This window comes from Oncorhynchus keta, chromosome 24 (assembly GCF_023373465.1).
Source record: "Oncorhynchus keta strain PuntledgeMale-10-30-2019 chromosome 24, Oket_V2, whole genome shotgun sequence".
Lineage (NCBI taxonomy): Eukaryota > Metazoa > Chordata > Actinopteri > Salmoniformes > Salmonidae > Oncorhynchus > Oncorhynchus keta.
In genome coordinates, this window is record NC_068444.1 from 3,117,951 (window position 1) to 3,129,561 (window position 11,611).

General features: G+C 35.8%; 1 protein-coding gene across 50 annotated transcripts in view; it reads right to left on the bottom strand.

Annotated features, from left to right (window-relative positions):
- The window catches only part of LOC127911296 (putative leucine-rich repeat-containing protein DDB_G0290503), a 43,323-nt gene that overhangs the window by 20,667 nt on the left and 11,045 nt on the right, over positions 1–11,611 (bottom strand). The gene's annotated exons all lie outside the window — the stretch shown is intronic.

Consider the following 11,611-nt stretch of genomic DNA (forward strand, 5'->3'; position numbering starts at 1 on the left):
GGTGGAAACATTAACATTACAGTCAATGGGTACAGTAGGTGAAACATTATCATTACAGTCAATGGGTACAGTAGGTAGAAAACATTAACATTACAGTCAATGGGTACAGTAGGTGGAAACATTAACATTACAGTCAATGGGTACAGTAGGTAGAAAACATTAACATTACAGTCAATGGGTACAGTAGGTGAAAACATTAACATTACAGTCAATGGGTACAGTAGGTAGAAAACATTAACATTACAGTCAATGGGTACAGTAGGTGGAAACATTAACATTACAGTCAATGGGTACAGTAGGTAGAAAACATTAACATTACAGTCAATGGGTACAGTAGGTGGAAACATTAACATTACAGTCAATGGGTACAGTAGGTAGAAACATTAAGAAACATTAACATTACAGTCAATGGGTACAGTAGGAAACATTAACATTACAGTCAATGGGTACAGTAGGTAGAAAACATTACAGTCAATGGGTACAGTAGGTGAAAAAACATTACAGTCAATGGGTACAGTAGGTGGAAACATTAACATTACAGTCAATGGGTACAGTAGGTGAGAAAAATTACAGTCAATGGGTACAGTAGGTGAAACATTAACATTACAGTCAATGGGTACAGTAGGTAGAAAACATTAACATTACAGTCAATGGGTACAGTAGGTGAAAACATTAACATTACAGTCAATGGGTACAGTAGGTGAAACATTAACATTACAGTCAATGGGTACAGTAGGTGAAACATTAACATTACAGTCAATGGGTACATAGGTAGAAAACATTAACATTACAGTCAATGGGTACAGTAGGTGGAAACATTAACATTACAGTCAATGGGTACAGTAGGTGAAAACATTAACATTACAGTCAATGGGTACAGTAGGTGAAAACATTAACATTACAGTCAATGGGTACAGTAGGTGAAACATTAACATTACAGTCAATGGGTACAGTAGGTAGAAAACATTACAGTCAATGGGTACAGTAGGTGGAAACATTAACATTACACAATTACAGTAGGAAAAACATTACAGTCAATGGGTACAGTAGGTGGAAACATTAACATTACAGTCAATGGGTACAGTAGGTGAAACACGTTAACATTAGTCAATGGGTACAGTAGGTGGAAACATTAACATTACAGTCAATGGGTACAGTAGGTAGAAACATTAACATTACAGTCAATGGGTACAGTAGGTGAAAGGTGGAAACATTAACATTACAGTCAATGGGTACAGTAGGTAGAAACATTAACATTACAGTCAATGGGTACAGTAGGTAGAAACATTACAGTAAATACAGTAGGAGAAAACATTACAGTCACAGTAGGGAAACAACATTACAGTCAATGGGTACAGTAGGTAGAAACATTATCATTACAGTCAATGGGTACAGTAGGTAGAAAACATTAACATTACAGTCAATGGGTACAGTAGGAGAAAACATTAACATTACAGTCAATAGGGAAAACATTAACATTACAGTCAATGGGCACAGTAGGGAAAACATTAACATTACAGTCAATGGGTACAGTAGGTGAAAACATTACAGTCAATGGTACAGTAGGTAGAAACATTACAGTCAATGGGTACAGTAGGTAGAAACATTATCATTACAGTCAAACAGTAGGTGGAAAACATTAACATTACAGTCAATGGGTACAGTAGGTAGAAAACATTAACATTACAGTCAATGGGTACAGTAGGTAGAAAACATTAACATTACAGTCAATGGGTACAGTAGGTGAAACATTAACATTACAGTCAAAACAGTAGGTAAAAACATTACAGTCAATGGGTACAGTAGGTAGAAAACATTAACATTACAGTCAATGGGTACAGTAGGTGAAACACATTAACATTACAGTCAATGGGTACAGTAGGTGGAAACATTAACATTACAGTCAATGGGTACAGTAGGTGAAAACATTTTACAGTCAATGGGTACAGTAGGTAGAAACATTAACATTACAGTCAATGGGTACAGTAGGTAGAAAACATTAACATTACAGTCAATGGGTACAGTAGATAGAAACATTACAGTAAAACAGTTAACATTACAGTCAATGGGTACAGTAGGTAGAAACATTACAGTCAATGGGTACAGTAGGTAAAAACATTATCATTACAGTCAATGGGTACAGTAGGTAAAAACATTAACATTACAGTCAATGGGTACAGTAGGGAGAAAACATTAACATTACAGTCAATGGGTACAGTAGGTGAAAACATTAACATTACAGTCAATGGGTACAGTAGGTGAAAACATTACAGTCAATGGGTACAGTAGGTGAAAACATTAACATTACAGTCAATGGTACAGTAGGTAGAAACATTACAGTCAATGGGTACAGTAGGTAGAAACATTATCATTACAGTCAATGGGTACAGTAGGTGGAAAACATTAACATTACAGTCAATGGGTACAGTAGGTGGAAACATTATCATTACAGTCAATGGGTACAGTAGGTAGAAAACATTAACATTACAGTCAATGGGTACAGTAGGTGAAACATAATTAACATTACAGTCAATGGGTACAGTAGGTAGAAACATTAACATTACAGTCAATGGGTACAGTAGGTAGAAACATTAACATTACAGTCAATGGGTACAGTAGGTGAAACATTATCATTACAGTCAATACAGGGAAAAAACATTACAGTCAATGGGTACAGTAGGTGGAAACATTAACATTACAGTCAATGGGTACAGTAGGTGAAACATTAACATTACAGTCAATGGGTACAGTAGGTGAAAACATTAACATTACAGTCAATGGGAAAACATTACAGTCAATGGGTACAGTAGGTAGAAACATTAACATTACAGTCAATGGGTACAGTAGGTAGAAAAAACAACAGTCAATGGGTACAGTAGGAGAAAACATTACAGTCAATGGGTACAGTAGGTGGAAACATTAACATTACAGTCAATGGGTACAGTAGGTGAAAACATTAACATTACAGTCAATGGGTACAGTAGGTGAAACAAACATTACAGTCAATGGGTACAGTAGGTAGAAACATTAACATTACAGTCAATGGGTACAGTAGGTAGAAAACATTACAGTCAATGGGTACAGTAGGTAGAAAAAACAATTACAGTAGGTAGAAACAATTACAGTCAATGGGTACAGTAGGTAGAAACATTAACATTACAGTCAATGGGTACAGTAGGTAGAAAACATTAACATTACAGTCAATGGGTACAGTAGGTGAAACATTAACATTACAGTCACAGTAGGTGGGAAACATTAACATTACAGTCAATGGGTACAGTAGGTAGAAACATTAACATTACAGTCAATGGGTACAGTAGGTGGAAACATTAACATTACAGTCAATGGGTACAGTAGGTAGAAACATTAACATTACAGTCAATGGGTACAGTAGGTGTTAACATTACAGTCAATGGGTACAGTAGGTAGAAACATTAACATTACAGTCAATGGGTACAGTAGGTGGAAACATTAACATTACAGTCAATGGGTACAGTAGGTGGAAACATTAACATTACAGTCAATGGGTTATTACAGTCAATGGGTACAGTAGGTGGAAACATTAACATTACAGTCAATGGGTACAGTAGGAAGAAAACATTACAGTCAATGGGTACAGTAGGTGAAACATTAACATTACAGTCAATGGGTACAGTAGGTGAAACATTAACATTACAGTCAATGGGTACAGTAGGTGAAAACATTAACATTACAGTCAATGGGTACAGTAGGTAGAAACAAACATTACAGTCAATGGGTACAGTAGGTGAAAACATTACAGTCAATGGGTACAGTAGGTAGAAACATTAACATTACAGTCAATGGGTACAGTAGGGAAACATTACAGTAAAACATAGGAGAAAACATTACAGTCAAGAAACATTAACATTACAGTCAATGGGTACAGTAGGTAGAAAACATTAACATTACAGTCAATGGGTACAGTAGGTAGAAAACATTAACATTACAGTCAATGGGTACAGTAGGTGGAAACATTACATTACAGTCAATGGGTACAGTAGGTAGAAAACATTAACATTACAGTCAATGGGTACAGTAGGAAACAAACATTACAGTCAATGGGTACAGTAGGTGAAAACATTAACATTACAGTCAATGGGTACAGTAGGTAGAAACATTAACATTACAGTCAATGGGTACAGTAGGTAGAAAAAACATTAGGTGAAAACATTACAGTCAATGGGTACAGTAGGTGAAACATTAACATTACAGTCAATGGGTACAGTAGGTAGAAAACATTAACATTACAGTCAATGGGTACAGTAGGTGAAAACATTAACATTACAGTCAATGGGTACAGTAGGTAGAAACAAACATTACAGTCAATAACATTACAGTCAATGGGTACAGTAGGTGGAAAAACATTAACATTACAGTCAATGGGTACAGTAGGTGAAACATTAACATTACAGTCAATGGGTACAGTAGGTGAAAACATTAACATTACAGTCAATGGGTACAGTAGGTAGAAACATTAACATTACAGTCAATGGGTACAGTAGGTGGAAACATTAACATTACAGTCAATGGGTACAGTAGGTAGAAAACATTAACATTACAGTCAATGGGTACAGTAGGTAGAAAACATTAACATTACAGTCAATGGGTACAGTAGGTAGAAACATTAACATTACAGTCAATGGGTACAGTAGGTAGAAAACATTAACATTACAGTCAATGGGTACAGTAGGTAGAAACATTAACATTACAGTCAATGGGTACAGTAGGTGAAACATTAACATTACAGTCAATGGGTACAGTAGGTAGAAAACATTAACATTACAGTCAATGGGTACAGTAGGTGGAAACATTAACATTACAGTCAATGGGTACAGTAGGTGAAAACATTAACATTACAGTCAATGGGTACAGTAGGTGAAAACATTAACATTACAGTCAATGGGTACAGTAGGAGAAAACATTACAGTCAATGGGTACAGTAGGTGTTAACATTACAGTCAATGGGTACAGTAGGTAGAAACATTACAGTCAATGGGTACAGTAGGTAGAAAACATTAACATTACAGTCAATGGGTACAGTAGGTGGAAACATTACAGTCAATGGGTACAGTAGGTAGAAACTATTAACATTACAGTCAATGGGTACAGTAGGTAGAAAAACATTAACATTACAGTCAATGGGTACAGTAGGTAGAAACATTATCATTACAGTCAATGGGTACAGTAGGTGAAAACATTAACATTACAGTCAATGGGTACAGTAGGTAGAAACATTAACATTACAGTCAATGGGTACAGTAGGTGGAAACATTAACATTACAGTCACAGTAGGTAGAAAACATTAACATTACAGTCAATGGGTACAGTAGGTAGAAAACATTAACATTACAGTCAATGGGCACAGTAGGTGGAAACATTAACATTACAGTCAATGGGTACAGTAGGTAGAAAACATTAACATTACAGTCAATGGGTACAGTAGGTGGAAACATTAAATTACAGTCAATGGGTACAGTAGGTGAAACATTAGTCATTACAGTCAATGGGTACAGTAGGTGAAACATTAACATTACAGTCAATGGGTACAGTAGGTGGAAACATTAACATTACAGTCAATGGGTACAGTAGGTAGAAAACATTAACATTACAGTCAATGGGTACAGTAGGTGAAAACATTAACATTACAGTCAATGGGTACAGTAGGTGAAAACATTACAGTCAATGGGTACAGTAGGTGGAAACATTAACATTACAGTCAATGGGTACAGTAGGTAGAAAACATTAACATTACAGTCAATGGGTACAGTAGGTAGAAACATTAACATTACAGTCAATGGGTACAGTAGGTAGAAAACATTAACATTACAGTCAATGGGTACAGTAGGTGGAAACATTAACATTACAGTCAATGGGTACAGTAGGTAGAAAACATTACAGTCAATGGGTACAGTAGGTGAAAACATTACAGTCAATGGGTACAGTAGGTGGAAACATTAACATTACAGTCAAACAGTAGGTGAAAAAAACATTACAGTCAATGGGTACAGTAGGTGAAACATTAACATTACAGTCAATGGGTACAGTAGGTAGAAAACATTAACATTACAGTCAATGGGTACAGTAGGTGAAAACATTAACATTACAGTCAATGGGTACAGTAGGTGGAAACATTAACATTACAGTCAATGGGTACAGTAGGTGAAAACATTACAGTCAATGGGTACAGTAGGTGGAAACATTAACATTACAGTCAATGGGTACAGTAGGTAGAAAACATTAACATTACAGTCAATGGGTACAGTAGGTGAAACATTAACATTACAGTCAATGGGTACAGTAGGTGGAAACATTAACATTACAGTCAATGGGTACAGTAGGTGGAAACATTAACATTACAGTCAATGGGTACAGTAGGTGAAACATTAACATTACAGTCAATGGGTACAGTAGGTGAAAACATTAACATTACAGTCAATGGGTACAGTAGGTAGAAACATTAACATTACAGTCAATGGGTACAGTAGGTAGAAAACATTACAGTCAATGGGTACAGTAGGTAGAAACATTAACATTACAGTCAATGGGTACAGTAGGTAGAAACATTACAGTAAATAGGTACAGTAGGAGAAAACATTACAGTCAATGGGTACAGTAGGTAGAAACATTACAGTCAATGGGTACAGTAGGTAGAAACATTATCATTACAGTCAATGGGTACAGTAGGTAAAAACATTAACATTACAGTCAATGGGTACAGTAGGTGAAAACATTAACATTACAGTCAATGGGTACAATAGGGAAAACATTAACATTACAGTCAATGGGTACAGTAGGTGAAAACATTAACATTACAGTCAATGGGTACAGTAGTTAGGTACAGTCAATGGGTACATTAACATTACAGTCAATGGGTACAGTAGGTAGAAACATTATCATTACAGTCAATGGGTACAGTAGGTAAAAACATTAACATTACAGTCAATGGGTACAGTAGGAGAAAACATTAACATTACAGTCAATGGGTACAGTAGGTGGAAACATTAACATTACAGTCAATGGGTACAGTAGGAGAAAACATTACAGTCAATGGGTACAGTAGGTGGAAACATTAACATTACAGTCAATGGGTACAGTAGGTGAAAACATTAACATTACAGTCAATGGGTACAGTAGGGGAAACATTAACATTACAGTCAATGGGTACAGTAGGTAGAAACATTATCATTACAGTCAATGGGTACAGTAGGTAGAAAACATTAACATTACAGTCAATGGGTACAGTAGGTGGAAACATTATCATTACAGTCAATGGGTACAGTAGGTGAAAACATTACAGTCAATGGGTACAGTAGGTGGAAACATTAACATTACAGTCAATGGGTACAGTAGGTGAAAACATTAACATTACAGTCAATGGGTACAGTAGGTGGAAACATTAACATTACAGTCAATGGGTACAGTAGGTGAAAACATTAACATTACAGTCAATGGGTACAGTAGGTGGAAAACATTACAGTCAATGGGTACAGTAGGAGAAAACATTACAGTCAATGGGTACAGTAGGTGGAAACATTAACATTACAGTCAATGGGTACAGTAGGTGTTAACATTACAGTCAATGGGTACAGTAGGTAGAAACATTACAGTCAATGGGTACAGTAGGTAGAAACATTATCATTACAGTCAATGGGTACAGTAGGTAGAAAACATTAACATTACAGTCAATGGGTACAGTAGGTGGAAACATTATCATTACAGTCAATGGGTACAGTAGGTAGAAAACATTAACATTACAGTCAATGGGTACAGTAGGGAAACATTAACATTACAGTCAAACAGTAGGTGAAACATTATCATTACAGTCAATGGGTACAGTAGGTAGAAACATTAACATTACAGTCAATGGGTACAGTAGGTGAAACATTAACATTACAGTCAATGGGTACAGTAGGTGAAAACATTAAATTACAGTAGAAACAAACATTACAGTCAATGGGTAGGAAACATTAACATTACAGTCAATGGGTACAGTAGGTGAAAACATTAACATTACAGTCAATGGGTACAGTAGGTAGAAAACATTAACATTACAGTCAATGGGTACAGTAGGTGAAAACATTAACATTACAGTCAATGGGTACAGTAGGTAGAAAACATTAACATTACAGTCAATGGGTACAGTAGGAGAAAACATTAACATTACAGTCAATGGGTACAGTAGGTGAAACATTAACATTACAGTCAATGGGTACAGTAGGTAGAAACATTAACATTACAGTCAATGGGTACAGTAGGTAGAAAACATTAACATTACAGTCAATGGGTACAGTAGGTAGAAACATTATCATTACAGTCAATGGGTACAGTAGGTGAAAACATTAACATTACAGTCAATGGGTACAGTAGGTAGAAACATTAACATTACAGTCAATGGGTACAGTAGGTGAAAACATTACAGTCAATGGGTACAGTAGAAACATTAACATTACAGTCAATGGGTACAGTAGGTAGAAACATTAACATTACAGTCAATGGGTACAGTAGGTAGAAAACATTAACATTACAGTCAATGGGTACAGTAGGTGAAAACATTAACATTACAGTCAATGGGTACAGTAGGTAGAAACATTAACATTACAGTCAATGGGTACAGTAGGTAGAAACATTAACATTACAGTCAATGGGTACAGTAGGTGGAAACATTAACATTACAGTCAATGGGTACAGAAACAAACATTACAGTCAATGGGTACAGTAGGTGAAAACATTAACATTACAGTCAATGGGTACAGTAGGTACAGTAGGAAACATTAACATTACAGTCAATGGGTACAGTAGGTGGAAACATTAACATTACAGTCAATGGGTACAGTAGGTAGAAAACATTAACATTACAGTCAATGGGTACAGTAGGTAGAAAACATTAACATTACAGTCAATGGGTACAGTAGGTGAAACATTATCATTACAGTCAATGGGTACAGTAGGTAGAAAACATTAACATTACAGTCAATGGGTACAGTAGGTAGAAACATTACAGTCAATGGGTACAGTAGGTAGAAACATTAACATTACAGTCAATGGGTACAGTAGGTAGAAAACATTAACATTACAGTCAATGGGTACAGTAGGTGGAAAACATTAACATTACAGTCAATGGGTACAGTAGGTGAAACATTAACATTACAGTCAATGGGTACAGTAGGTGAAAACATTAACATTACAGTCAATGGGTACAGTAGGTGAAAACATTAACATTACAGTCAATGGGTACAGTAGGTGAAAACATTACAGTCAATGGGTACAGTAGGTAGAAAACATTAACATTACAGTCAATGGGTACAGTAGGTAGAAAACATTAACATTACAGTCAATGGGTACAGTAGGTGAAAACATTACAGTCAATGGGTACAGTAGGTGAAAACATTAACATTACAGTCAATGGGTACAGTAGGTAGAAACATTATCATTACAGTCAATGGGTACAGTAGGTAGAAACATTAACATTACAGTCAATGGGTACAGTAGGTGGAAACATTAACATTACAGTCAATGGGTACAGTAGGTGAAACATTATCATTACAGTCAATGGGTACAGTAGGTGGAAAACATTAACATTACAGTCAATGGGTACAGTAGGTAGAAACATTAACATTACAGTCAATGGGTACAGTAGGTAGAAACATTAACATTACAGTCAATGGGTACAGTAGGTGAAACATTATCATTACAGTCAATGGGTACAGTAGGTGGAAAACATTAACATTACAGTCAATGTAGGTAGAAAACATTAACATTACAGTCAATGGGGTAGGGAAACATTATCATTACAGTCAATGGGTACAGTAGGTAGAAAACATTAACATTACAGTCAATGGGTACAGTAGGTAGAAAACATTAACATTACAGTCAATGGGTACAGTAGGTGAAACATTAACATTACAGTCAATGGGTACAGTAGGTAGAAAACATTAACATTACAGTCAATGGGTACAGTAGGTGAAACATTAACATTACAGTCAATGGGTACAGTAGGTAGAAAACATTAACATTACAGTCAATGGGTACAGTAGGTGAAAACATTAACATTACAGTCAATGGGTACAGTAGGTAGAAAAAACATTACAGTCAATGGGTACAGTAGGTGGAAACATTAACATTACAGTCAATGGGTACAGTAGGTAGAAAACATTAACATTACAGTCAATGGGTACAGTAGGTGAAACATTATCATTACAGTCAATGGGTACAGTAGGTAGAAACATTAACATTACAGTCAATGGGTACAGTAGGTGAAACATTAACATTACAGTCAATGGGTACAGTAGGTAGAAACATTAACATTACAGTCAATGGGTACAGTAGGTGAAACATTAACATTACAGTCAATGGGTACAGTAGGTGAAAACATTAACATTACAGTCAATGGGTACAGTAGGTAGAAAAACATTAACATTAGTCAAGTCAGTAGGGAAAACATTACAGTCAGTAGGTGAAACATTAACATTACAGTCAATGGGTACAGTAGGTAGAAAACATTAACATTACAGTCAATGGGTACAGTAGGTGAAACACATTAACATTACAGTCAATGGGTACAGTAGGTGGAAACATTAACATTACAGTCAATGGGTACAGTAGGTGAAAACATTAACATTACAGTCAATGGGTACAGTAGGTGGAAACATTAACATTACAGTCAATGGGTACAGTAGGTAGAAAAACATTACAGTCAATGGGTACAGTAGGTGGAAACATTAACATTACAGTCAATGGGTACAGTAGGATAAAACATTACAGTCAATGGGTACAGTAGGTAGAAACATTAACATTACAGTCAATGGGTACAGTAGGTGAAACATTAACATTACAGTCAATGGGTACAGTAGGTGAAAACATTAACATTACAGTCAATGGGTACAGTAGGTAGAAAACATTAACATTACAGTCAATGGGTACAGTAGGTTAAAACATTACAGTCAATGGGTACAGTAGGTAGAAACATTAACATTACAGTCAATGGGTACAGTAGGTAGAAACATTACAGTCAATGGGTACAGTAGGTGAAACATTAACATTACAGTCAATGGGTACAGTAGGTGGAAAACATTAACATTACAGTCAATGGGTACAGTAGGTGAAACATTATCATTACAGTCAATGGGTACAGTAGGTAAAAACATTAACATTACAGTCAATGGGTACAGTAGGTGAAAACATTAACATTACAGTCAATGGGTACAGTAGGTGAAAACATTAACATTACAGTCAATGGGTACAGTAGGTGAAAACATTAACATTACAGTCAATGGGTACAGTAGGTGAAAACATTACAGTCAATGGGTACAGTAGGTAGAAACATTACAGTCAATGGGTACAGTAGGTAGAAACATTATCATTACAGTCAATGGGTACAGTAGGTAGAAAACATTAACATTAGTCAATGGTCAAGGTGGGTACAGTAGGTAGAAAACATTAACATTACAGTCAATGGGTACAGTAGGTGGAAACATTATCATTACAGTCAGTGGAAAACATTAATTACAGTCAATGGGTATAGGGAAACATTATCATTACAGTCAATGGGTACAGTAGGTGAAAACATTACAGTCAATGTAGGTGGAAACAT